A 25617-nucleotide genomic window follows, 5' to 3' on the forward strand; every position below is an offset into this window, starting at 1 on the left:
ATGAATCAAAAAGCAGAATTAGATCCCTTAAGAATTCCATCTCCAAAATATCTCTGGTTGCAAAATAAAATTATTTACTGTGAATAGCCAATGATTCAGAGTCCCCCTGAGCGTGTCTCCAGCTGACTCCCTTAACAGAGGTACAAGAGTCCCAAAGCGCAAAAGACACCAAAAAAACATGGAAATACAGGGGCGGGGGGACCAGGCAGCAGCCATGCCCCACAGGGACAGGCTGGGGGGGTGGGGCAACAACGCCCCCTGCAGTCATGCAGCAAAGGGTCGGCAGCAGCCACGCCCCCCGCAGTTTACGTGGGGACAGCAGCCGCAAATGACACCGAGAAAACATGGAACTTCAGGGATACACGGTGGGTGGGGGGAAGGGGGTGACGCCCCCACCAATCGGCATGGGAAAAAACTCGCACGGAAGGTGGGTTAGATGGATAGTTTGGGGTGGAAAGATACGTGCGCAAGAACACGCACAGGCTGGGGGGGGCATGCGTGAGGTTTACCTTCACCAGGGGCTCCACCCACGTAATCCACAGTAGGTAAACTCGTCTGGGATAATCTGCAACAGCAATTCCACTCTGGGTTCTTGACCCAACGCCAGATAATCCACGCTGCCTGCCCCATGGAGGGGGTGCTTCCCACAGGATGGGGCATCTGCTAAGCATCACCACACCCTTACGACAACACATCTGAAAAATTAAAATCACAAATTGTATTTCAGCATATTAAAAAAATAACACCAAATGAGTAGAAGAATTCCAGCAAAGGGAGAGGCTAGCAGGTGCCCTAATTAGGACTCGAGCTAAACAGGTCAGCTCACAATACGACACATCCTTTGGAAGGTAGACCGATGAAAACTGGTTTGCTGCTAGATAACTGTATAAGTGAGATTTGATAAATGATCGTATATTAACATTATGGTTGAAACAGTAGACAACGGGTAGCTGGGGACATAATTACAAAAGTGTAGTCAAGTGATTAACTAGTAATTATTCATAAGTTTTGCAGTTCTTTGCTCTTATGACTAGATGGTCCTGTACACTAGATGAGAACAATGCTGAAACTGACCACGTGTGACTGAAACTGCGTTAAGCTTCAAGATCAAAGAACAAGGACAAGAATAAAGACTTCAAGGACAGCCAACAGGAACTTCAAATGGGTCGGTGGTCGTAAAAGCAGCCCTTTGCCTCAAATGGATCCTTCATTGCGCACGATAGGATGTAGGCAGTACTAAGATAATCAGTTGCAATCATTTTTATGTATATGTATACTAATCTGATTAATATGCAATTAGTTATTCTATATAACCTGTTGGTGCTAAAGCTGTGGTATGCACACTAGGTGGAAATATCCCCCGTGCGTCCAGCGCTGCAATGAAGAATGCCTGCTTTCTAAAACTCCAAAACAAGTCTTAGAGAGTTTCTTCGACCGGCTTTTCAGTATCAGAGAGGTGCAATTGCAACAAAATGAGTCCAAAGGGGGCTTACAGAGCTAAAAGTGTGCTGCAGGGAAAATCTAAGACCTCGGGAGACATTGTGACAGTAGCAGAGGGCTTCTGAGAGGGACAGGCAAAAGAAGGCTCGAGGCCATGATGAAGAAGTCCAGAAGGGATTTGAACAGACTACAGATGTCCTCAGGGGACTAGGGACTGAACAGAGGTATGCTAGCTAGCATAGAGGACAACGTGAGCATTCTGGAGATGAAAGATGGCATCAGGAAAGGTTCTCAGGGAGGGAGAAGGGTGCAAAGTGCACAACAGAGCCAAAAGAGGGCTGTGGGGCACAAGGATGGCCTCAGGAGGCATGATTATGGGAGAAGAAGGGTGCTGAGAGTGAAAGACAGAAGGCAGCTCTGGGACACAATGCAAAACTCAAGAAGGTGTCCCAGCAACGTACAGATGTCCTCAGGGGATGAGCGACAGAATGGAGACATCCAAGATGGCAGTGAATAAGGTAAGAGCGCTCTGGGGCGCAATGAAAGCCTCGGGAAGAATTGTCTCTGAATACGAAAGAAACAAAGCCTGCTACAGAACTCAAGGATAGCTATGGAACAGAAGGATGCTCGCAGGAAGCATTGTGACAGAAATAGAGGGGTGCCGAGGTAGACAGAGACACAGAAGAAGGCTCGAGGGCACAAAGATACTCGGGAGGAGATCTGAACACGGTACAGGTATCATGAGGGAGACTGACCCACTGGAGGCAAGCGAGATGGAAGAGAGGACAAAAAGACTGCTCTGAGGAAGAGGCAACGTTCTGACAAACCAAGGGGGGTGCAGATTACACCCCAGAGATAAAAGCATGCCGAGGAGACCCTCTAAAGCCTGAGGATGAACCAAGAAAAGAGCCCCCCAAAAAATAAAAGTAGACATAGGAAGAAAATTTAAAAAAAATAAAAGGGTACAAGGCACAGGAGAAAAATTTAAAAATAGGGACAGAAAACTACATAAAAGTAGACATAGAAAAGAAATTCAAGAAGGAAGGCATTAAAGGAGGAAAAAAATTTAAAAATAGAGACAACAAACTAAGTAAATGGAGACATAAAGAAAATTCTAAAATTGACAACCTACCCAACTGTTGCGGTTTAACCCCAGCCAGCAACTAAGCAGCCGCTCGCTCGCTCCCACCACCACCCAGTGGGTTAGGGGAGAGAATCGAGGGGAAAAAAAAAAAAAAGTAAAACTTGTGGGTTGATACAAAGACAGTTTAATAGGACAGAAATGAAGATGATAATAAAATAATTGGAGATAATAATATACAAAACATAATACTTGGAGATAATATACAAAACAAGCGACGTGCAATGCAATTGCTCACCGCTCACCTACCGATGCCCAGTTAGTTCCCAAGCAGCGATCCGGGGCCCCTGCTCCCCACCCCCAGCCAAGTCCCCCCAGTTTATATACTGTGCATGACATCATAAGGTACGGAATATCCCTTTGGCCAGTTTAGGTCAGCTGTCCCGGCTGTGTCCCCTCCCAACTTCTTGTGCCCCTCCAGCCTTCTTGCTGGCTGGGCACGAGAAGCTGAAAAATACTTGACTTGTTTTAAATACCACTTAGCAACAACCGAAAACACCAGCGTGTTATTGTCGTGGTTTCAGCCCAGCCGGTAACAAAGGACCACGCAGCCGCTCGCTCACTCCTCCCGCCCCCTCCGGTGGGATAGGGAGGAGACGGAGGAGAGAAAAGAAAAAAAAACTGGAACCTCGAGGGTTGAGATAAGGGCAGTTTACTGGGACAACACAAAAAAAAAGGTTACAAAAACAACAACGGTACTAATGAAAGAATATACAAAAAGCGTGATGCACAGTGCAGCTGCTCACCACCCGGAACGCGACGCTCCGCCGCTTCCCCCACAGAAAGTCCAGAGCGCTCCCCCCGGCCCGCTCCCCATTTATATACCAAGCATGATGTCACATGGTATGGAATAGCTCCTTGGCTAGTTCAGGTCAGCTGCCCCGGCTATGCCCCCCCACCTCCCAGGTTCCTGTAAAAATTAACTCTATCCCAGCTGAACCCAGGACAGTTATCAACATTCTTCTCAAAATAAATCCAAACCATAACACTATACCAGCTACTAGAAAGAAAATTAACTCTGTCCCAGCCAAAATCAGGACACCAACAGACAAGAAAGAATTAAAAAGTAGGGACAGGAGGTAGATAAAAGCAGATGTAGAGAAAAAAAAAAATTAAAGCGCAACAAGATTAAGAAAATAAAGGAAAAAAAAAATGGGAACATCAAACTAAAACAAAATTTTAAAAGTGACAGCATTTTTAAATTACACAGCACAGACTAGAATAAAATATAAAGACAGTGAACTGGATAAAAGTAGATAAAAAAATAAAAGCAACAGGACACAGGAAATAAAAAAATAGGGTTAGACATCTTGATAAAAGTAGACAGAGAAAATTTTAAAAGTCATAACATAGAGAACAGATAGGAAAAAAGGAAACAAAAGAGACAGAAAAATACATAAAAGTGAACAAAGAAACAAAATTCAAAAGTGAAGGCATTAAGAGAGGAAAAAATTTTAAAATAGCAAAAACCCCTAAATAGACGGTGTGAGAGGCTGAAAGAGTTAATGTCTCAAACATCATGGTGGGGCAAGTTCTGCTTAACAACAAACTCTGCATAACAAGGAACCCTGCATAGCAAGGAACCACAGGTGAAAAGAAGCGGATCAGCACCCATCAGCAACAGGAGGGGAAGGGCATGCCAGAGGGTGCACAGCTCCCTGTTCTGATAATGCTGTTCTGATATGCTGAGCAGGACAGCTCACCATGCATGACAAAAGATCACATCTGCAGGGAAGGGGAAGTTACCCCCCAAACGACCCCCAAGTCCCAAAGGCTCACACACCACTCACTCATGACACCTAATTAACCTAACAAGTTTGAGTGCCTGCCCGAAGGAGGGGCAAGGACGATAAAAGGACACAAACTGAAGCCCCAGGTGTGCAAGTCCAGCAGGACTGGACCCCTCAGTTGACTGAACCAATGCTGCACCCAGGACTGGTGAAATCTTTCTCTTCTCTCTCTGTCTTGTTTCTCTCTTTCTTTTTCCTTTTCTATAATCCCTACATTTTATCCCTGTAAACATAAACCGTTGACCAAGTCTGGGACTAGGAGTGAATCCAGCTGCCCCCAGGCTCCTCTGTGAGAAGGAGTCTAGAAAGCAAAGGGGTCTGCTCTGAACCTCGTGACTCGACCGGAGGGCTCTCCTTCTTGTCTTCCCTGAAGTGATCCCAAAATAAGCAAGGCCTGTAGTATATGTTTGGTGATGTAGGGTTAGCACAGGTTACACAGTTTACTGATGTAGTTTCATGCCAATTTTTGTGGTGAGCGAATAAAGTTGAGTTTTGTGAGTTAAAGGATCCCTAGTGTCGTTTCACTTTAATCCTGACCTGGGAACCGGCAAACCTGAGTTGTCATCCTGAGAAAGTGAGATGTGACAGACGAAGGCATAGAAAGAAAATTTTAAAAGCAACTGAGTATGGGACATACTAGAATGGATTAAAAAATAAAGACAGCAAACTGGCTAAAAATAGACGAGGAAAGAAAATTTAAAAGAGATGGGGTACAGGACAAACAGGAAAATTTAAAAAAAGGGAGTGACATCTTGATAAAAGTAGACATAGAACGGAAATTTTAAAAGTGACAAGATACAGTAAACAGGAAAAAATTAAAAATAGGGACAGAAAACAAGATAAAAGTACACCTAGAAAAAAAGATTTGAAAAGTAAAAGAATTATGAGAGAAAAAATTGAAAAATAGGGACAGTGAACTACATAAAAGTAGACATAGAAAATTTTAAAAGCAATGCAGTTCATGACACAGGAAAGAATTAAAAAATAGAAACAGTTACTGGATAAAAGAAGACATAGAAAGACCATTTTAAAAGCACAGCATTAAGGAATTAAAGGGAAAAAAATAGGGACAGCAAACTAAAACAGACAGGAAATTTTAAAAGCAATGGAGTCTAAGACAAAGGAAAAAATTTAAAAATATTGATAGGCTGAAAAAGAGAGAGATACATAGAAAGTAAATTTTAAAAGTGATGCGGTATAGGACAGACAGGAAAGAATTAAAAACCAGTAATATGCAGCATCATAAAAGTAGACATAGAAGGAAAATTTAAAAAGTGATGGGGTACAGGACAGGAAAGAATTAAAAAATAGGGACAGAACTGGTTAACAGAGATAGAAAATTTTAAAAAGTGATGGGAATAAGGAAAAATGGAAAAGAATGAAAAATAGGGACAGCGAACTAAAGAAATAAAGATGTAGGACCAAAATCTAAAAAGCAACAGGCTACAGGACAGACAAGAAAGTATTAAACAATAGTGACAGCACACTAAATAGAGAAATAGAAAGGAAATGTAAAAGTGATGGAGTGCAAGACAGCGGAAAAATTAAAAAACAAAGTGAACTGGATAAAAGGTGACACAGAAAGAAAATTTTAACAGTGACAGCATTAAAGAAAGGCTAGGAAAAAAAATAAAAAATAAGGATAGGGTGAATAATAGAGAGACACAGAGAAAGAAAATGTAAGAAGTGACAGGGTACACGACAGCCAGGAAAGAATCAAAAAGCTGTGATACACTGCTTGATAAAAGTAGACATAGAAGGAAAATTTAAAAAATTATGGCATACAGGACAGGAAAGATATTTAAAAATAGGGAGAGAAAAATAGATAAATAGAGAGATGGAAAGAAAATTTTTAAAACAATGAGGTGCAAGACAGAGATGAAAAAACTAAAAATATATAGACAGTTGAACTGTATAAAACTAGCCATAGAAAGAAAATTTAAAAAGCAACTGCTTACAGGACATACAGGAAAGAATTAAAAAATAGGGACAGCAAACAAACAGACACAGAAAGAAAATGTTAAAAGTGAGATGGTACAGGACAGAGGATAAAATTAAAAAACAAAGACAGTGAATAGGTTAAAGTAGGCATAGAAAGCAAATTGGAAAAAAGTGACAGGTGTCATGGTTTAACCCCAGCTGGCAACTAAGCACCACCCAGCCGCTTGCTCGCTGCCCCCCTGCAGTGGGATGGGGGAGAAAAACCAGAAAAAAAGTAAAACTCACAGGTTGAGATAAAGCCAGTTTAATAGGTAAAGCAGAAGCCACGCGCACGAGCAAAGCAAGACAAGGAATTCATTCCTTGAAGCGTCCCGTCAGCAGGCGGGTGTTCAGCCATCTCCAGGAAAGCAGGGCTCCATCATGCGTAACGGTTACGTGGGAAGACAAATGCCATCGCTCTGAATGTCCCCCCTTCCTTCTCCTTCCCCCAGCTTTATATGCTGAGCATGACATCGTATGGTCTGGAACAGCCCTTGGGTCAGTTGGGGTCAGCTGTCCCAGCTGTGTCCCCTCCCAGCTCCTTGTTCAGCCCCAGCCTGCTCACTGGTGGGGCAGGGTGGGAAGCAGAACAGCCCTTGACTCTGAGCAAGCACTGCTCAGCAATAACAAAAACATCCCTGTGTTATCAACACTGTTTTCAGCACAACTCCAAAACGTAGCCCCATACTAGCTACTGGGAGGAAAATCAACTCTATCCCAGCCCAAACCAGCACAACAGGGTACATGACAGAGACAAAAGAATTAAAAAATAGGGACAGCTAACTAAACAAACAGACATAGGAAGAAAATTTAAAAGGTGATGGGCTACATGACAGACAGGAATAACTTAAAGACAGTGAATAGGTTAAAGTAGACATAGAAAGAAAAAGTAAAAAGCAACGGGGTACACAATAGTGAGGAAAGAATTAAAAAACAGTGATACACAGCTCGATAGAAGTAGACATAGAAGGAAAATTTAAGAAGTGATTGGGTACAGGACAGAAAAAATTTTAAAAATAGCCACAGTGAACTAAAACTGAGAAATATAAAGGAAATTTAAAAGTATCACAGGGGCACAGGACAGAGAGATAAAAAATAAAGACAGTAAACTGGATAAAAGTAGACATAGAAAGCAAATTTTCAAAGCAACAGGGTACACAACAGACAGGAAATAATGAAAAAATAGCAACAGGCAGCTTCATAAATGTAGATGTAGCATCGTGGTTTAACCCTGGCTGGCAACTAAGTACCATACAGCTGCTCACTTACTCCCTCCTACAGTGGGATAGGGGGAGAATCAGGAGGGTAAATGTGAGAAACTCATGGGTTGATATAAAAAGTTTAATAATTAAAAAGACTTTTTTTTAAAAGTTGTAACAGAAAAAAAAAACCCAGCAAATGAAAACATTTGCTTACCACCAACTGACCGATGCCCAGCCAGTCTCAAGCAACTGGGTACAGGACAAAGAGGGAAGAATTAAAATATAGGGTCAGGGAGACAGAGAGGGGAAAACATAGAAATTAAATTTTAAAAGTAATGGGGTACAAGGCGGTGCAGAAAAAATAAAAAACAGGGAGAAGCAGCTGGTTAGAGAGAGGCATATTAAACATTTAAAAGGCAACAGGGTACTGGGCAGAGTTGACAGAAGAATAACAAGTTTTGAGGAGCCATACACATAGGTGGGCAGGCAGAGAGGGAGACGGAGGAAGGGAGGCGGAGGTGGGCCAGGATGTAGAGGAGAGGATGTGCGACTCACCACAGCTCCTGGTGCCGGCAGGAGACCTTCACCGCCCCGACGTTTCTCTCTCTGCCTCTGCCCCTTCCTCCTCCCCAGTGCCGGCTGCCTGACCCTCACCCACTCGGCAGCACGCAGCGGACGCCTCAATGCTCCTCATCCACAAGGCTTCCTTGATACATGGCAGCTCACGCATGTAGCCAACAGAGGCCAGGAACAGCTCAGAGGGATCCTTCCTTGCCACGGGGACTGGCCATTCCTTGCTGCAGGCACCTACCAGCCAGACCCCCTTGCACTCCCTCCTCGGCCAGTTCCCCTGCCCAGGCAGCCCCCTTTACAGCTGGAGCCCCTTCACACAGCAGGGCCAGCCCCATCCTCAACCTCACTGGCCACACCTGGGGCCATCCCAGCCCCAGCTGGAGCCCATCAGGAACAGGGGCCATTGCCAAAGCCCCACAGCATATTATCCCTGCCCCTGCACCTACCCACATCCAGGGACACAGAGGAGGCAGGAAAAATTTATTCATTAATGCATATAAGAAATCCTGGCAATGAGTTGGCTACAAGGCTCAGTGCCCAAAGGCAGCAGGATGGGGTGATAAAAGGGAAGAGTAAAGCAGGAGGAAGGACAGAGGGACACAGAGGTGCAAGACAGGGAGCCAGAAAATGGGATGCTGGGAACAAGAGAGGGACAAGAAGCAGGAAAACAGTGTAGAGAGAGAAGCGCAGAGAGACTGAGCAAAACAACAGGGATGGAGATGGAGGAATAAATAATAGGAAGTGGGGGAGAGAAGGTGAAGGGACTGGCAGGACAACAAGATAAAGACAGGACAAGGGACAGGGAAACATTCTCAAGTGATATGGGAGAAGAAACAGCAAGAACTAGAAAACAGAAACAGGGAGCCAGGTAGAGAGAAAATTTTCAAAAAGCAACAGCATATGAGAAACATAGGCAAGAACTAACAAATAGGCACAGGGAGACAGAAAGAGGGAGAGGTAGAAAGAAAATCTAAGAAGTGACAGGGTACAGGACAGAGAGGGAAGAGTTAAGAACTAGAGACAGGGAGATGGATAGAAGGAAACAGAAAATTTTGAAAGCAACAGGGTACAAGAATCAAAAAGTAGGTACATGGAGCTGCATAGAGGGAGACATAAGAACGAAATTTGAAAAGCAACAGGGTGAGAAATTAAAATAAGGTCAGGGAGACAAAAAGAAGGAAAAGTAGCAAGAAAATTTAAAAAGCAACTGGGTTTAAGAAACATGCAAGAATTTAAATAAGGATGGAGAAGTAGAAAGTTTCAAAAGTGACGACATACAAGAAACATAGGCCAGATTTTAAAAATAGGGACAGGGAGCCTGAGAGAAGGAAACTGTGGTGGGTTGACCTTGGCTGGCTGATGAGCGTCCACCAAGCCACTCTACCATTCCCCCTCCTCAACAAGACCGGAGGGTAGAAAATACAACAAAAAAGCTTGTGGGTCAAGATAAGGACAGAGCAATCACTCACCAATTACTGTCACAGGCAAAACAGACTCGACTTGGGGAAATTAATTTATTGTCAGTCAAAATCAGAGTACAATACGAACAAATCTGAAAAACACCTTCCCCCCACCCCTCTCTTTTTTTCCTGGGCTCATCTTCACTCCTGACTTCTCTACCTCCTCCTACCGAGCAGCACAGGGGGAGAAGGAGGGGGGGGTTGCAGTCAGTTCATCACAAGTTGTCTCTGCTGCTCCTTCCTTCTTTGTGCTCTTCTTCTGTTCCAGTGTGGTGTCACTCCCATGGGGCCGCAGGTCCTGCCAGAAAACCTGCTCCAGTGTGGGCTCCTCTCCACAGCGTCACAGCCTCCTTCGGGTGAATCCGCCTGCTCTGGCGAGGGGTCCTCCATCGGCTGCAGGGTGCATATCTGCTCCGCCATGGACCTCCGTGGGCTGCAGGGGGACAGCCTGTGTCACCATGGTCTTCACTGCAGGCTGCAGGGGAATCTCTGCTTTAGGACCTGGATCACCACCTCCTTTTTCTTCTTCACTGACCTTGGTGTCTGCAGGACTGACAGCTTCTGCACAGCTTTTTTTTAGCCCTTCTTAAATATCACAGAGGTGCTACCAGCGTTGCTGGTTGGCTCAGCTTTGACCAGTAGCAGCTCCATCTTGGAGCTGGAACTGGCTGTGCCCAACATGGGGGCAAGTCCTGGTGTCTTCTCACAGAACCCACCCCTGCAGCCCCTATCCACTCCCCTGCCCCAGCTTGCCACACAAACTCACTACAACAGTGATCGGCTACAGGGCAGAGAGGCGGGATTGAAAAGTAAGGAAAGGGAGACAGAGAGAGACAGGGTGGGGAAATAGCAATGGGCTACAGGACAGAGAGGAGGAACTAATAAAAAAGGAGAGGGTACCAGACAGAGAGATGGATAAAAACAAATATTAGTGATGAGCCACAGGGCAAACGGAAGAATTAAAAAACGGGACAGTGAGGTAGATGAGAGAGACTGAGAAATATCAAAAACACTGATGATCTAAAGGGGAGAGAGAGGGGAAATAAAGAATAGGGACAGGGAACCAGACAGAGAGAGAATAATAAAGACAAAAATGGGCTATGGGACAGTGAGGGAAGAAGTTAAAACATAGGGACAGGGACCTGGAACAAGAGAATCTAAGAAAGTAAAAGTGTATCCAGAATACAGGGCAGAGAAAGGAATTTAAAAATAGAGACACAGCATCAGACAGGTGAGAGCGGTGGGAATTGTGAAGGGCTAAAGGGCAGACAGGGAGGAATTAACAAGATTGGGATAAGAAGACAGACGGATAGATGGAGAAAGACAAAGGAGTGATGGGCTGCAAGGCAGAGACAGAGAATAAAAAAAAGAGGGATGGGACAGGTCAGAAGTGCAGAGAGAAAAAGAAAACAGAGAGGCAGAACAACAGAGAAAGAGGGGGACTTAGAGAACAAGAAAGGGAGAGGTACAGAAAAAAAAAAAACACAAAAAAATTAAAGCAGTGAGAGAAAGAGAAGGTGGGGGCAGGGAGGGACTGAGATGCAGAAGAGGGGTGACACAGCCCCAGGGGTCCAGGACTCGCTGTACCTCCTGCTGTTGGAGCTGCTGGGAGAATTTGACAGTTCAGACATGTCTGTCTCTCTCTCCCTCTCCCTTCCTCCTCTGTAGCTGCACTCACTTGACTGTCATCCACCTAAGAGAATAGATTGGTGTCTTCCAGCTCTTACAATATGAGGCTTCCTAGAAACACAGCCTCACATGCACACACACTACATGGCTGTACTGTGGTTTTGGTTATGCATACAGACCCTGCCGTGCACACTGGTGATCGGACCTGCTGAGGACTACACTAGGAAGGATCCATCCTCACCTGGAGAGGCAGGCTATCTCCTGTCTGCAGCTGGTGGCTGGATCCTCTTTATTTTATTCTTCAGCAGCTTTACCATTCTGTGGCCTCTCCAGCTTCAGCGTCAGCTTCAGCAGCTCCTGTCCACAGCCAGTAAGCGCTCCACCTGTCCCTCTGCGCTCCCGCGCCGCGAGGAGAGGGAGGCCAGGCAGAGACAGCCCACGCAAGCCTGAGGCTGCTGCAGTCAACGGCATCCCCAGGGGACGAACAGACAACCGCACCCACAGCGTGGCCTCTGGGAGAAGGAAAGAGGCAGCAGTGACCATTATTACCGCAGCTCGACCCTGGCCGGAGCCCCTCCTTCCGCAGGGGCTTCCGCAGACGCCGCTCGTTCCCCGCGCCGCTGCTAACGGCACCCCTGTTAAGGGAGACTCCAGACCACCGCAGGGCCAGCTTGCTGCCCTCGCGACAGGGCTCGGGGGCTGCCTGCGGCTACAGCGCAGGCTTCAGGGGAGGGGCTGGAGCTGGGGGCAGCCGCACGGGCCGAGCGGGGCCGGGGGAGCTCTGGCGACTCGGGCGGGCGCCCGCTGGCCGCGCCTGGGGGGTGCCCGCCTCCGTCCCCTCTTCCCTTCTACCGGCTCTCTCTCGGGGAACTCCCCGGCGCTGCCCTGGCCCGGCTCGCCTCCGGCGGACCGGCAGCCTGCCGCGGCGGCCGCTTCGCAGCTTCCCGTCCCGCCAGCCCCGGGCGGCCAGCGGGCAGGAGGCACCCCTCGCCCTCGCCCTCGCCCCCGCCCGAGGGGATCGCTCGCCTCACCCGCGGTCCCGGCGCTCGCCCGCTGCCGCCAAGACCCGCGCGCCGCCACGCTGCTCCCGGGGACCGCGCATGCGCCGGAGGGGCCGGAGCCGGCGCGCCAACGCCGGGCTGCCCCACGCGCAGGACGGCGCATGCGCCCGGGAGGGCTGGTCGGGGAGCGGGCGCAGCGGGAAGCCCGCGGAAAACCACGCGAAACCGGCAACGCTCCTGAGTCTGACCTGGTCGCACTCCGGGGGCCGCGGCGGCGGCAGCAGCGAGGACTACGCCGCGCCCGAGAGCCACGCGGCTGCCCGGCCGCCGAGTCCGCGGAAACTACAGCTCCCGGCATGCCCCGAGGGGACGCCGCTTCTGTTTCCGCCCACCCCCACGCCGGCGCAGCCGCAGTCCCCGCCGAGCCCCCAGCGCCGCTCCGGGCAGCTCCGGCGCGCTCCCGCCGCCGGCTCCGGCACGGCGCGGCACCCCCCGCCCGGCTCCGGTCAGTCCCCGTCGCCGCCGCTCCGGCACGGCGCGGCACCCCCCGCCCGGCTCCGGGCAGCGCCCGGCTCCGGGCAGCGCCCGGCTCCGGGCAGCGCCCGGCTCCGGGCAGCGCCCGGCTCCGGGCAGCGCCCGGCTCCGGGCAGCGCCCGGCTCCGGGCAGCGCCCGGCTCCGGGCAGCGCCCGGCTCCGGGCAGCGCCCGGCTCCGGGCAGCGCCCGGCTCCGGGCAGCGCCCGGCTCCGGGCAGCGCCCGGCTCCGGGCAGCGCCCGGCTCCGGGCAGCGCCCGGCTCCGGGCAGCGCCCGGCTCCGGGCAGCGCCCGGCTCCGGGCAGCGCCCGGCTCCGGGCAGCGCCCGGCTCCGGGCAGCGCCCGGCTCCGGGCAGCGCCCGGCTCCGGGCAGCGCCCGGCTCCGGGCAGCGCCCGGCTCCGGGCAGCGCCCGGCTCCGGGCAGCGCCCGGCTCCGGGCAGCGCCCGGCTCCGGGCAGCGCCCGGCTCCGGGCAGCGCCCGGCTCCGGGCAGCGCCCGGCTCCGGGCAGCGCCCGCCGCCGCCGCTCCGGCACGGCGCGGCCCCGCCCCGCTGCCGCTCCGCGCGTCCGGCACGGACCCCGCCGTCCTCCTCGGGGCTTTCCCCGGGACCCGCCGGGCGATCGCGCAAGCCCCGCCACGGGGCCCGGGCCCCCCCAGGCCCACGTGCTCCCGGCCCCCCGCGAGCCCCCAGGGCCCCGGCCCCCCCCCCCGGCCTCGGCACAGGCGGCCCCCACCTCCCCCGGGCCACCCCCGCCTGGGACGGTCGCGGTCCGAGGGGCGCCCGGCCCCGCTCACCTTCTCCCGAGGGGCAGCCGCAGCCCGGCCACCGCTCTGCTCTGCTCCGCTCCTGCCTGGGCTCCCACCGGCCCCGCCGCGGCCCCTCCCCCGGCAGCCCCCCCTTCCCAGGGAGGGGCCGTCGCCATCAGCCTCACTGCCCGCACCTGGGGCTCCTCCAGCCCCGGCCCGCAGCTGCGGTACCGAAATCCCGAATAAAACTCCACAACACCCATGGGAAGTTCAGAAGCAGGCGCTTCGTTTATGGAATGAAAGATGTCAAAGTAAGATGACTCTTGACGAGCTGTTCACTGGGGTAAAAATACAGATTTTAATACCCGTCTTATTTTAGTTCTAAGACTTGGCAATTGCCAGGTATCATCTTTTCGATTTACCCAGGTCCACCGTCGAGGCCACAAGGGAGATTTCTTCCAGAGAGAGGATAGAGTTATTAAGTCTAAAGTCCATTATTTGCTTTTGTCCTTCAGGAAGAGGTGAGTGGAGCATCTATCATCACTATTCACCCACACAGTTAACCCTAAACTTTTCACCTGTCCTTTAATACAGTCACTTCCAAGCTAATTTTTTTCCATTATTAAGAGGGGACCCAGGATCATTTAAAATATTATTCTACTTTCTACAAATACATGCCCCATCTTAGAGCTTTAGCTACTAGAGAAAGTCTTTGGATTTTGGGGTCAGAGGAGTTGCAAGTCTAAACTTTCATACCCTTCTCTTTAGGATGTGCGATTTTTCTCTGTATGTCTAAACCAATCTAAATTTCCCTAGATGGTCCTGACTCTGGGTGGATCTAACAAGGATCCTGGAACTCCAGTAAATTCTAAACATCGTTTTATATTTTAAATATGGTCCCAAGTTCCTTTCTGCACTTGTCTCTACGGTTTTGGCAACTGACAGCCCCAAGGGGTCTTTGTACAAGTTTCTCCCGAAGGGCGATAAATTTATTCTTTTGTCCGTGAGGTGGATGGTTTGGTAATGTTATAATTCAAAATGCTATAATTCCTTCTTTCAAATTTAAAAAAATAATTGCCTTTTAAATCCATCCAATTTAATTTGCTAAAATGATTCTCATTGTTCTACGTCTTTTCTCAAGTTTTGGTTAAATTCAGTGTCAGTATTCTCCACGGAACTAGATTTTCATCTGACTTTGGAATCGGAAGGCAGGCTGTTATCGAGGTTAAATTTTGTGTCTTTACAAAACTTCGAATCAATTCCAAAACTAGAATTTTTTTTTTTAATCAAAATTACAGAAACGGTTAATATCAAGATTAATAGCTCAAACAATAATTGTTTCATTTTGTTTATCTTATGTTTAGAACCCCTCAAAAAAAATACTTAAACCCTATAACACACAAAAAGATTACTGCCCTTGACAATATTCCTAATAGCAACCCCAATATTATAAACTTTACACAATTGTTTTCCCAAATAGATAACGTGAAACTTACTTATAGGTTTTCAGTTTCAAAGGGCCAGTTTCTTTAGACTTCCAATTTCCTGTTGGTGCTTTCTTTAGTCTTGAATAATGAAGCCAAGGTTCTTCGCCCAGACCTTTACTGCTCTAAGTGTTGTTAAAATGACTCGATACGGTCCTTTCCACTTCTCAGTGATTTTATATATATTCAATCTCCTGGTCGGAAGGGATGCGCTGCTACGTCCAATTCTAAGGGTCCAGCTGCGGAGACATACTGACGAAGTTCTTGAAAAGAATTTCTCAAAGAATTCATAACACCTTTTAAAAACATATCTCCAAAGCCACTCCAGATACTCAGAACATAGGACTCTTGATACGGTCTTTCATATAACATTGCATAATGACTTAAATTTTCTTTCTCTTCTGGCTATACTCTGATTCTTAATAGAGCCATGGGTAAGGCTTTAACCCATGTGAGTGAGGTTTCCTGACAAATTTTACTCAACCGTTGCTTGAGGGTATAGTTCATTCTTTCTCCCCCCCCCCCCCCCCCCCCCCCCGCCCCCTTGCTTGTGGTCTATATGGGGTGTGATAGTCTCAATCTATAGATAATACTTTGCTCGACTTGTCTCATCATCTTTGCTATGAAATGAGGGCCATTGTCAGATGACATTCTTACAGGCACCCCATAGTTTGGTATTATCTCTCTGAGCAAGACTTTAACTACTTCTCTTGCTTTGTCGGTGTGACAAGGGAAAGCCTCGGGCCACCCAGTAAAGATATCCACTAAAACTAGGGTAGATCCTTCTTTTCAAGGCAATTCTATAAAATCAATTTGCTAGTATCCCCCTAAAAAATTTCCTTATTTAATAATTCCAAAGATAATCTTATTACTGATTTGGGGATCATTTTATATATAAATTTCACATCCGCTTATAATTGTTTAAACAATCTTTGTCATATTTTACTTTCTGTTCCCCGATATACTTTGTTATGTTCAGCTCGGGCAATTTCTCTTATTATTGTGGGCGGGACTATTATTTGACCTGTCGGTGTTACAGCCTGTCCTGTTTCATTTTGTTAGCCTGCAATCTAACAATTAATTCTTCCATCTTTTTCATTATAATTTGGAGTTTCTTTAGGCAATTTTATACTTTTCTCTGGAACTAGCGCTAGGATGCCTTTTTCTGCAGCCTCTTTAGCAGCTTTATCAGCCAGTCGGTTACCTGCGTTAGGAACAGTCTTACCTAACTGGTGCGCTTTACAGCGCGTTATCGTGACTGCTGTTGGTTTTTGAACGGTTTCTAACAATTTCGGTATTTGTTCTGCATGCTGAATGGTGGTTCCTTGTGCAGATAACAGTCCTCTCTCTCTCTCCATATTGCTCCATGCGCACGTACTACTCCAAAAGCGTACTTTGAGTCTGTCCAAATGTTGACTCGCTTTCCTTGACTTAGTTCCAGAGCTCGAATAAGAGCTATCAATTCAGCCTTTTGGGCAGATGTCATCGAAGGCAAAGTTCGCAACGCAATTACCTCCTCGGTTGTTATTGTCTATCTGGATAAACGTTTTCCTTCACAGATGAAACCGCTTCCGTCGGTATACAGTTCCCAGTCTGCTGCTTCTAGCGGCACATCTCAGAGATCCAGTCAGCTGGGGTAAACTCTTTCGATTGTCTGCAAGCAGTCACGTTCCAGTTCTCCTTTAACTTGATCAGTTGTTGAAAACGCAACAGGGTTAACGGTGGTAGTAGTTTTTAAGTAAACATCATCTTGTTCCAGCAACACCACTCGGTATTTCAGCATTCTGCTAGGGGATAACCAATGCCCCCCTTTCTGTTTTAGCGCAACAGTTATCGTATGGGAAACGTACAGCGATCCTTTGTCCTCAGGTGAACTTAGGAGCTTCCTGGATCAGTAGCGCAGTTGCAGCGACGGCTCTCAGACGACCAGAGCATCCCAGACTCACGTGATCTAATCGCTTCGAGAAGCAGGCCACAGCTCGCCCACTTGGCCCTAAATATTGGGCCGGGATGCCCAGGGCTATACCTCTTCTTTCGCGAGTGAAAAGTTCAAATGTCTTTGTGAGATCCGGCAGGCCTAGGGCTGGCACCCCTATTACAGCCTGTTTCAATTCCTTGAAAGTAGCTTTCTCGGCATCAGTCCAATCCATTGTTTGAGGTTTTGAGCTGCTCCTATAAAGGTCGGACCCGCAAGCCACAACTGATAATCGACAGGTGACACCACGCAACCGTTCCCGGAAATGCTCTTCATTAATTTGTTAGTCTTAGGTTCGGGGAAACGACAAATTGCCTCTTTGCTCTCAGTTCCTAATTGTCTCTGTCCTTTTAGGATTTTAAAACTCAAATAAGTTTCTTCTTTCTGGGTTATTTGGGTGTTTTCTTTTGACACTCGCTATCCACTGATTCCCAAAGAGTTCAAAAAGTTAATAGTTAACTTTGTGCATTGTTCTTCCATCTCAGCTACAATTAACAGATCATCCATACATTTCAACAAGATTTCTTGATTATTTTCTTTCTTCCAAAGCTCTAATTCTCGTGCCAATGGATTTCCAAAGATGGTAAGACTATTCTTAAAGCCTTGAGGCAAGACTGTCCGTGTATATTGTCTTTTTCTCCCAGTCTCAGGATTTTCCCATTCAAAAGCAAAAAGCTCTTGACTGTTGGGATCCAAGGGAATACAGAAAAAGGCATCTTTTCAGTCTAACACTGTGAACCATTCTCGTTTCTCTGTTAGGGTTGTTAACAAAGTATAAGGATTTGCTACTACCGGATGAATATCTTGTACTATTTGATTTATTGCTCTGAGGTGTTGAACTAATCTATAATCTTTTTCATTAGCCTTTTAACAGGCAAGGTCGGGGTGTTATATTTGGATTCACATTCTGTTAACAATTTATATCTTAAAAATTTTTGTATTATCAATACTAACCCTTTCCGGCTTTCCAGTTTTAGGGGCTATGGCTTAATTCTTAGCGGATTCGATCCTGGCTTTAAATCCAGTCTCACAGGTTCTGCTTTTTGGATTTACCGGGAACTTCCCAGTCCAGACGATTGGAATTACAGCATTATACTTTGACTGGTATGATCTTCTGCTTTCGGTAACCATCCTGTAACAACAAAGCCACTGCTTCGATACGTTTAGTTTCTGGAATTAAAATTTTAATCTCTCCATTTTTTAATTTAATTTCTGCCTCTAAGTTCTCCAGTAGATCTCCCCTTAACAGGAGTTTAGGAGAATTTGGCACATACAAAAACTGCTGAGTGACCCATTGCTTTCCTAATTTCATTGTTAAAGATTTAAAGAAGGGTCTAGTTTCTCGTTCACTTGTTGCGCCAACACCACCAATTTCTTCAAAACTTAACTCTCCCTCTAAGGTATTTAAAACTGAAAAGGTGACTCTAGCGTCAATTCATATTCAATTTTCTGTTCTCCCAGTTTAGCTGTAACCAGAGCTTCTGCTGGGAGAGTCCCCTCCGGTCCCCGTCAGCTGCGTTCACTTAAAAAGAACAACTCTACCTATGGCACTTCATTCCATTTACTCTCTCTCCTACAAAACAACAGTAATTGCAATATAGTATTATAACTCAAAGTTCTGTTTGTTTCCCATTTTTCCTGCAATTCACCCCAGTGTGCCAATAAACATCCCAACGGTGATGTTTTTGGTGTCTTTTCATCAGCAGTTCTATTTCCTGCACTCTTATTCTTAAACAATTTTGCTAATGCCATTATACTTATATACATTCAAATCCCAAATACCAAACAAATGCAAATGACAGTTGTCCCAAATAATACACAAAGTCCAACCCAGCAATAGCTTTCACTTACGACTTGGGGGCAGACGCCTAGGCTTCCACTGCAAACGGGTACCCTCCAAGCCCCAACCCTGCGAAGCTTTCGCCGCGCCTCACGGGCAGGCTTTCCAAACAAATTCCAAAGAAGCAGCGCCTTACCTTTTTTCCAGGGAACGGTGCGAGGAGCTTTGTGAGTTGAGGGCGATGGTTCTCCCCGAGAATACCTCGGCGCCGGCCGGAGTTTGATCGACACTCGATCTCGTCCAGTCTCACTCGCAAGGTCCCGTCTGGGTCGCCAAAACCGTTACCGAAATCCGGAATAGAACTCCTTAACACCAACGTGAAGTTAAGAAGCGGGCACTTCGTTTATCGCAGCGCTGGGGACACGGGGGATCGCTCCTCCAAAGGCGTGTCCCACTTAGTATCAAAATCCGTCAGTTTTTACAGACTTTTTCTGTCAGGTCATTGTTACGTAAGCTCTTTCCATAAAAAGGCATACTATGCTCGTTCTTAAATTTAACCTTTCTAAGGATTGGTCCTTTGATTATATAACCTTATCAATATTCTTATTTAAAAACAATCATTGGTCAGTTACACTTAGCTCTACTGCCTGGAATCTTCGATACTCAAATCAAGATGGGAAGGGTAAGGGGGTTTCCAAGCAGCAAACTGGCGTCCACGACGGTTTCCTTCGTTTCTTGAAACGGAACATAGAAAAACCTGTAACTTCCTGGTGAGGTTTCTAGGGTTAGCTATTTCCAACTTTAACAATATTAAGGCTCCGATAGTCACACGTAACGCAGTTCCTAAAGTTTCTATGGCTACGTTTCAAACGTAACAATCCTATACATTACGCTTCACAATTTTACTTCTTAATCAAACCTAACTCTTCTATGTGATTAAATTTTGATTTCTTTACCAGAATATTTGCAACAGCTGGAGCCCAGCAGGAACAGGGGGGGCATGGCCCGACGCCCCCCAGCACCTCACCTCCTCCTCCCCTGGGCTCCCTCACGGCCCCTCGCCCCGTGCAAAGGGAGCGCAAACGCAGCCCGGCCGGTGTCCGTTTGGTCAGTCGCGTGCCTAACGAGTCCTGCCAGCGAGTCCGCTCCGGGGCTCGGGGCCCCCCCCGACGCTCCCCCTGCCCCTGGGACACCTCTGATAGCATATTTCCATACATTCTGTATGGCACGTCTAAATAGTTTTGGATGGTTTTAATATTTTGTACCAGCCGTGGAAACTGGTTTGCTGCTAGGTGACTGTAAAAGTGAGATTTAGTAAATAATTATTAGAAATCTTACACTAACACGATGATTGAAACAATAGACAAAAGTATAGCCAAGCAATTAACTAGCAGAGGTAGGTACTCCTAAGTTTTGCAGTTCTTTGCTCTTATGACTAGATGAGAACAATGCTGAAACTGACCGCATGCGATTGAAACTGCGTTAAGCTTCAAGATCAAAGAACCAAGGACAAGAATAAAGACTTCAAGGACAGCCAGCAAGACCTTCAAATGGGCCGGTGGTCGCAAAAGCAGCCCTTCGTCTCAAATGGATCCTTCATTGCGCGTGATCGGATGTAGGCAGTGCTATGATAATCAGTTGCCATCATTTTTATGTATACGTATACTAATCTGATTCATATGCAATTAGTTAGTCTATATGACCTATTTGTGCTAAAGCTGTGGCACGCACGCTAGGTGGAACTATCCCCCGTGCATCCAGCGCTGCAATGAAGAATGCCTGCTTTCTAAAACTCCAAAACGAGCCTTCGAGAGTTTCTTGGACCGGCTTTTCAGTATCAGAGGTACAAGGGAGGAAAGGAAAAAAAAAAAAGCAGCGGTGTGGGAAAGAGAGGGGGCCAGGGGAGGGTCAGGGAGGGACCAGAACGCAGAAGAGGGGAGAGAGAGACAGGGCCCCGAGGGCCCGGGGCTCACCACAGCTCTCTTTCTTGGCGCTGCCAGCAGACTTTGCCAGTTCAGACGCTTCTTTCGGCTCCTCTCCCGCTCCCCTCCTCTTCCGTAACTCCGGCTGCACGGCCGTCCTCCCCCTAGGAGAACACGCGTCTCACAGGTCTTGCAAGACGAGGCTTCCTGGGCACGGAGCCTCGCTCGCCCGCACGCCAAGCGGCCGTACCGCACCGACGGTGCTGCACACGGACCCTGCAGTGCACCCTGGCGGTGTGACCTGCTGTGGACTACGAAGAGGGATCCTTCCACACGCGGAGAGGCAGGCTCTCTCTTGCCTGCAGCGGGAGGCAGCTGCTGGCCGGGCGGCCGGCCGGCCTTCCATTTCTTCTTCTCTACCTTTCTCTGGCCTCTCCAGCTTCAGCCGCAGCAGCTCCTGCCCACAGCCGGTAAGTGCCCCGCCTGTCCCTTTGTGCTCCCACGCCACGCCGCGCGGAAAGGGAGGCCAGGCAGAGGCAGCCCATGCAAGCTTTCCTTTCCAGCGGCGTTTCCTTACCGGGAGGAAGCAACGGGCGCGGCGGCACCTCCCGCCGGCACCGCATTGCCGGTACCGTCGGACGGCACGTGCGGGACGGGGGCAGCCCCGCGCACTCGCAGCCTCCGAGCTGCAGTACCGAACATTGGTCGCAGGGTGGCAGCGGCGAGCGCTTGGCACGAGGCGCCAGCGCGGCTCCCCAGCGGCAGTACCGAACATTGGTCACGAGGTGGCGGAAGAGAGCGGCGGCGAAAGGCGCCGCCAGCGCGCATGCGCGGATCCCGAGCTCCTGTGCCGCGTTCTGGTTGCCAGGCAACAGCAGGAGGGCGGCAAAACGCGCCACCGCGCATGCGCGGCTCCCGAACGCCAGGACCGCCTTCTGGTTGCTAGGCAACAGCAGGAGCGCCGTAAACCGCGCCACCGCGCATGCGCGTTTGCCGAGGCGTCGTGTCGCGCTACGGTTGCTAGGCAACAGCGGCGAGCGCCGTAAAAGGCGCACCGCGCATGCGCGGTTTCCGACCTGCCTTACAGCATCCTCGTTGCTAGGCAACAGCACGAGCGCCGTAAACCGCGCCACCGCGCATGCGCGGTTGCCGCGGCGTCGTGTCGCGCTACGGTTGCTAGGCAACAGCGGCGAGCGCCGTAAAAGGCGCACCGCGCATGCGCGCCTCCCCGCTGCCGTACAGCATCTCGGTTGCTAGGCAACAGCACGAGCGCCGTAAACCGCTCCACCGCGCATGCGCGGTTGCCGAGGCGTCGTGTCGCGCTACGGTTGCTAGGCAACAGCGGCGAGCGCCGTAAAAGGCGCACCGCGCATGCGCGCCTCCGACCTGCCTTACAGCATCCTCGTTGCTAGGCAACAGCACGAGCGCCGTAAACCGCTCCACCGCGCATGCGCGGTTGCCGCGGCGTCGTGTCGCGCTACGGTTGCTAGGCAACAGCGGCGAGCGCCGTAAAAGGCGCACCGCGCATGCGCGCCTCCCCGCTGCCGTACAGCATCTCGGTTGCTAGGCAACAGCACGAGCACCGTAAACCGCGCCACCGCGCATGCGCGGTTGCCGAGGCGTCGTGTCGCGCTACGGTTGCTAGGCAACAGCGGCGAGCGCCGTAAAAGGCGCAGCGCGCATGCGCGCCTCCGACCTGCCATACAGCATCTCGGTTGCTAGGCAACAGCAGGAGCGCCGTAAACCGCGCCATCGCGCATGCGCGGTTGCCGAGGCGTCCTGTCGCGGTACGGTTGCTAGGCAACAGCGGCGAGCGCCGTAAAAGGCGCACCGCGCATGCGCGCCTCCGAGCTGCCGTACAGCATCCTCGTTGCTAGGCAACAGCACGAGCGCCGTAAACCGCGCCACCGCGCATGCGCGGTTGCCGAGGCGTCGTGTCGCGCTACGGTTGCTAGGCAACAGCGGCGAGCGCCGTAAAAGGCGCACCGCGCATGCGCGCCTCCGACCTGCCGTAAAGCATCCTCGTTGCTAGGCAACAGCACGAGCGCCGTAAACCGCGCCATCGCGCATGCGCGGTTGCCGACGCGTCCTGTCGCGCTACGGTTGCTAGGCAACAGCGGCGAGCGCCGTAAAAGGCGCACCGCGCATGCGCGCCTCCGACCTGCCTTACAGCATCCTCGTTGCTAGGCAACAGCACGAGCGCCGTAAACCGCGCCACCGCGCATGCGCGGTTGCCGCGGCGTCGTGTCGCGCTACGGTTGCTAGGCAACAGCGGCGAGCGCCGTAAAAGGCGCACCGCGCATGCGCGCCTCCGACCTGCCTTACAGCATCCTCGTTGCTAGGCAACAGCACGAGCGCCGTAAACCGCTCCACCGCGCATGCGCGGTTGCCGCGGCGTCGTGTCGCGCTACGGTTGCTAGGCAACAGCGGCGAGCGCCGTAAAAGGCGCACCGCGCATGCGCGCCTCCCCGCTGCCGTACAGCATCTCGGTTGCTAGGCAACAGCACGAGCACCGTAAACCGCGCCACCGCGCATGCGCGGTTGCCGAGGCGTCGTGTCGCGCTACGGTTGCTAGGCAACAGCGGCGAGCGCCGTAAAAGGCGCAGCGCGCATGCGCGCCTCCGAGCTGCCATACAGCATCTCGGTTGCTAGGCAACAGCAGGAGCGCCGTAAACCGCGCCATCGCGCATGCGCGGTTGCCGAGGCGTCCTGTCGCGGTACGGTTGCTAGGCAACAGCGGCGAGCGCCGTAAAAGGCGCACCGCGCATGCGCGCCTCCGAGCTGCCGTACAGCATCCTCGTTGCTAGGCAACAGCACGAGCGCCGTAAACCGCGCCACCGCGCATGCGCGGTTGCCGCGGCGTCGTGTCGCGCTACGGTTGCTAGGCAACAGCGGCGAGCGCCGTAAAAGGCGCACCGCGCATGCGCGCCTCCGACCTGCCTTACAGCATCCTCGTTGCTAGGCAACAGCACGAGCGCCGTAAACCGCGCCATCGCTCATGCGCGGTTGCCGAGGCGTCGTGTCGCGCTACGGTTGCTAGGCAACAGCGGCGAGCGCCGTAAAAGGCGCACCGCGCATGCGCGCCTCCGAGCTGCCGTACAGCATCTCGGTTGCTAGGCAACAGCACGAGCGCCGTAAACCGCGCCACCGCGCATGCGCGTTTGCCGAGGCGTCGTGTCGCGCTACGGTTGCTAGGCAACAGCGGCGAGCGCCGTAAAAGGCGCACCGCGCATGCGCGGTTTCCGACCTGCCTTACAGCATCCTCGTTACTAGGCAGCAGCACGAGCGCCGTAAACCGCGCCATCGCGCATGCGCGTTTGCAGCGGCGTCGTGTCGCGCTACGGTTGCCAGGCAACAGCGGCGAGCACCGTAAAAGGAGCAGCGCGCATGCGCGCCTCCTCAGCTGCCGTACAGCCTCTCCTTTACCAGGCAACAGCGGGGTCCCAGCCACACGCACCACCGCGCATGCGCGCCTCCCCAACGCCAGTTCCCACCTGCGCTCGCCGGGCAGCAGCACCCCCGCAACGATCCTCTTCTGAGCATCAGCTGGATGAGACACCACTGACAGCTCAGCCCAGTAGAGACCAGCCACAGGTGGCAACTACTTACTGGGGGCACAGGGCTTACATTGCCCTGCCCTTTCCCCACTCGCAGCCCGGGCAGTCCTCTTCATTGCCTCCGTTCCAAAAAGCACCCGAGTGGCTGGAGCCTTTACAGCAGTCAAGCACAAACAACAGACAATGCAGGCGGTCGCTTCTGTCCCTGCCCCCCCACCCCATTCTCTAGAGAGGAGAAGCAGCACAGGGAACCTGCAAACAGCAGGGGGGGTTGCCCTGGACCAAGCCCCAGGGACTGCTGTATTCGTCTGCACGTGGCTTCAGGGTTGTGGGAGGGACAGCAGCCACTCAACAGATGCTGGCGAGAGATTTAAAAAAAAAAAAAAAAAATAACGCCTGGTTCAGGTGACAGCCTGAAGGCAGGCCACGAGAGACCCAAAGCTGCTTCGTGCCAGAGGGGCAGCTCTGTTCAGCAGGAAACGGCGCGTCCCAGCGGACCAGATGCGAGCGGCTGACCTGCAAGTGAGCGATACCCTGGCGATCCTGGGGCTCTGTTGGGGTGGGCGCACCTTTCCTCACCTCTGTGCTATCACAACTCTGCTCTCCTAATCCTGCACGCACGCAAGGCTTCTTGTGCGGGGCTTGTCTCTTATCGAAGAGATGCTGCACGGTGTTACTTACCGCCCTGCCCTCCGGCGTGCAAAGTAATTAGACGGGAAGCAGGGAAAGCAAAAGAGGCGTGTCGGGATATTAGATGTCCTCAGCAGATGACCGTAGAGCCCTCGAGGTTCCACCTTTGCTCCCTACAGGAGCGTGGCTCCGCACTCCTTGCCGCTCCCGCCAGCAAGCGTCACAATTGCCCTTTGCTGCCTGCAACGCGCAGTACCTGCACGGCCCGAGTACTGCTGCTTACGGAGCAAGAGGCGCTCGCTATAAAGCAGCAATGAAGAACAAGGACGGCCCGTCAAGACGGCAGGAGGAACACAGAGAGCCTCCAGCATTAGCCAGGCAGGGCTTCCAGCTCACCTCGTGTCGTGGTTTAATGCCAGCCGGCAACGAAGCCCCACGCGACCGCTCACTCGCTCCCCCGCCCCCAGTGGGACGGGGAGACAATCGGAAGGGCAGAAGTGGGAAAACTCGTGGCTTGAAACAAAAACAGTTGAATCATTAAAAAGAAACAACAACTTGTAAGGAAAAGAAGAAAAAAAATGACAGAGAATGGGGTGAAGCCTGACGGATGATGGGGGGGGGTGGGTGGAATACGGAGGAGGGAAAGGGGGGGGGGCAGGAGATAGGAGAGCAGGGGATGCGGGGGGAAACAACTCGCGTGGGTGAAGGGGGCGGGCCGGAGCAACAGGGGGGCATATGGGGGAGAAACACACACGGCGGGAGGGTAGGGGAGGT

At 50.8% G+C, this 25617-nt stretch overlaps 1 long non-coding RNA gene across 2 annotated transcripts; it reads right to left on the reverse strand.

The window, feature by feature from the left end:
• Positions 1-9694: 9694 nt before the first annotated feature.
• On the reverse strand, positions 9695-25414 carry LOC128144761 (uncharacterized). Of its 2 annotated transcripts, none has more exons than XR_008236191.1 (4): positions 25240-25414; positions 11457-11727; positions 11174-11279; positions 9695-10061 (listed from the first exon to the last, which is right to left on the reverse strand). It is a non-coding gene; the product is annotated as an uncharacterized LOC128144761 (long non-coding RNA). The 2 variants fall into 2 exon arrangements; XR_008236192.1 differs by lacking the exon at positions 25240-25414 and adding an exon at positions 12247-12287.
• Positions 25415-25617: the final 203 nt, after the last annotated feature.

Source organism: Harpia harpyja, chromosome 8, assembly GCF_026419915.1.
Source record: "Harpia harpyja isolate bHarHar1 chromosome 8, bHarHar1 primary haplotype, whole genome shotgun sequence".
NCBI classification, from domain to species: Eukaryota; Metazoa; Chordata; class Aves; order Accipitriformes; family Accipitridae; genus Harpia; species Harpia harpyja.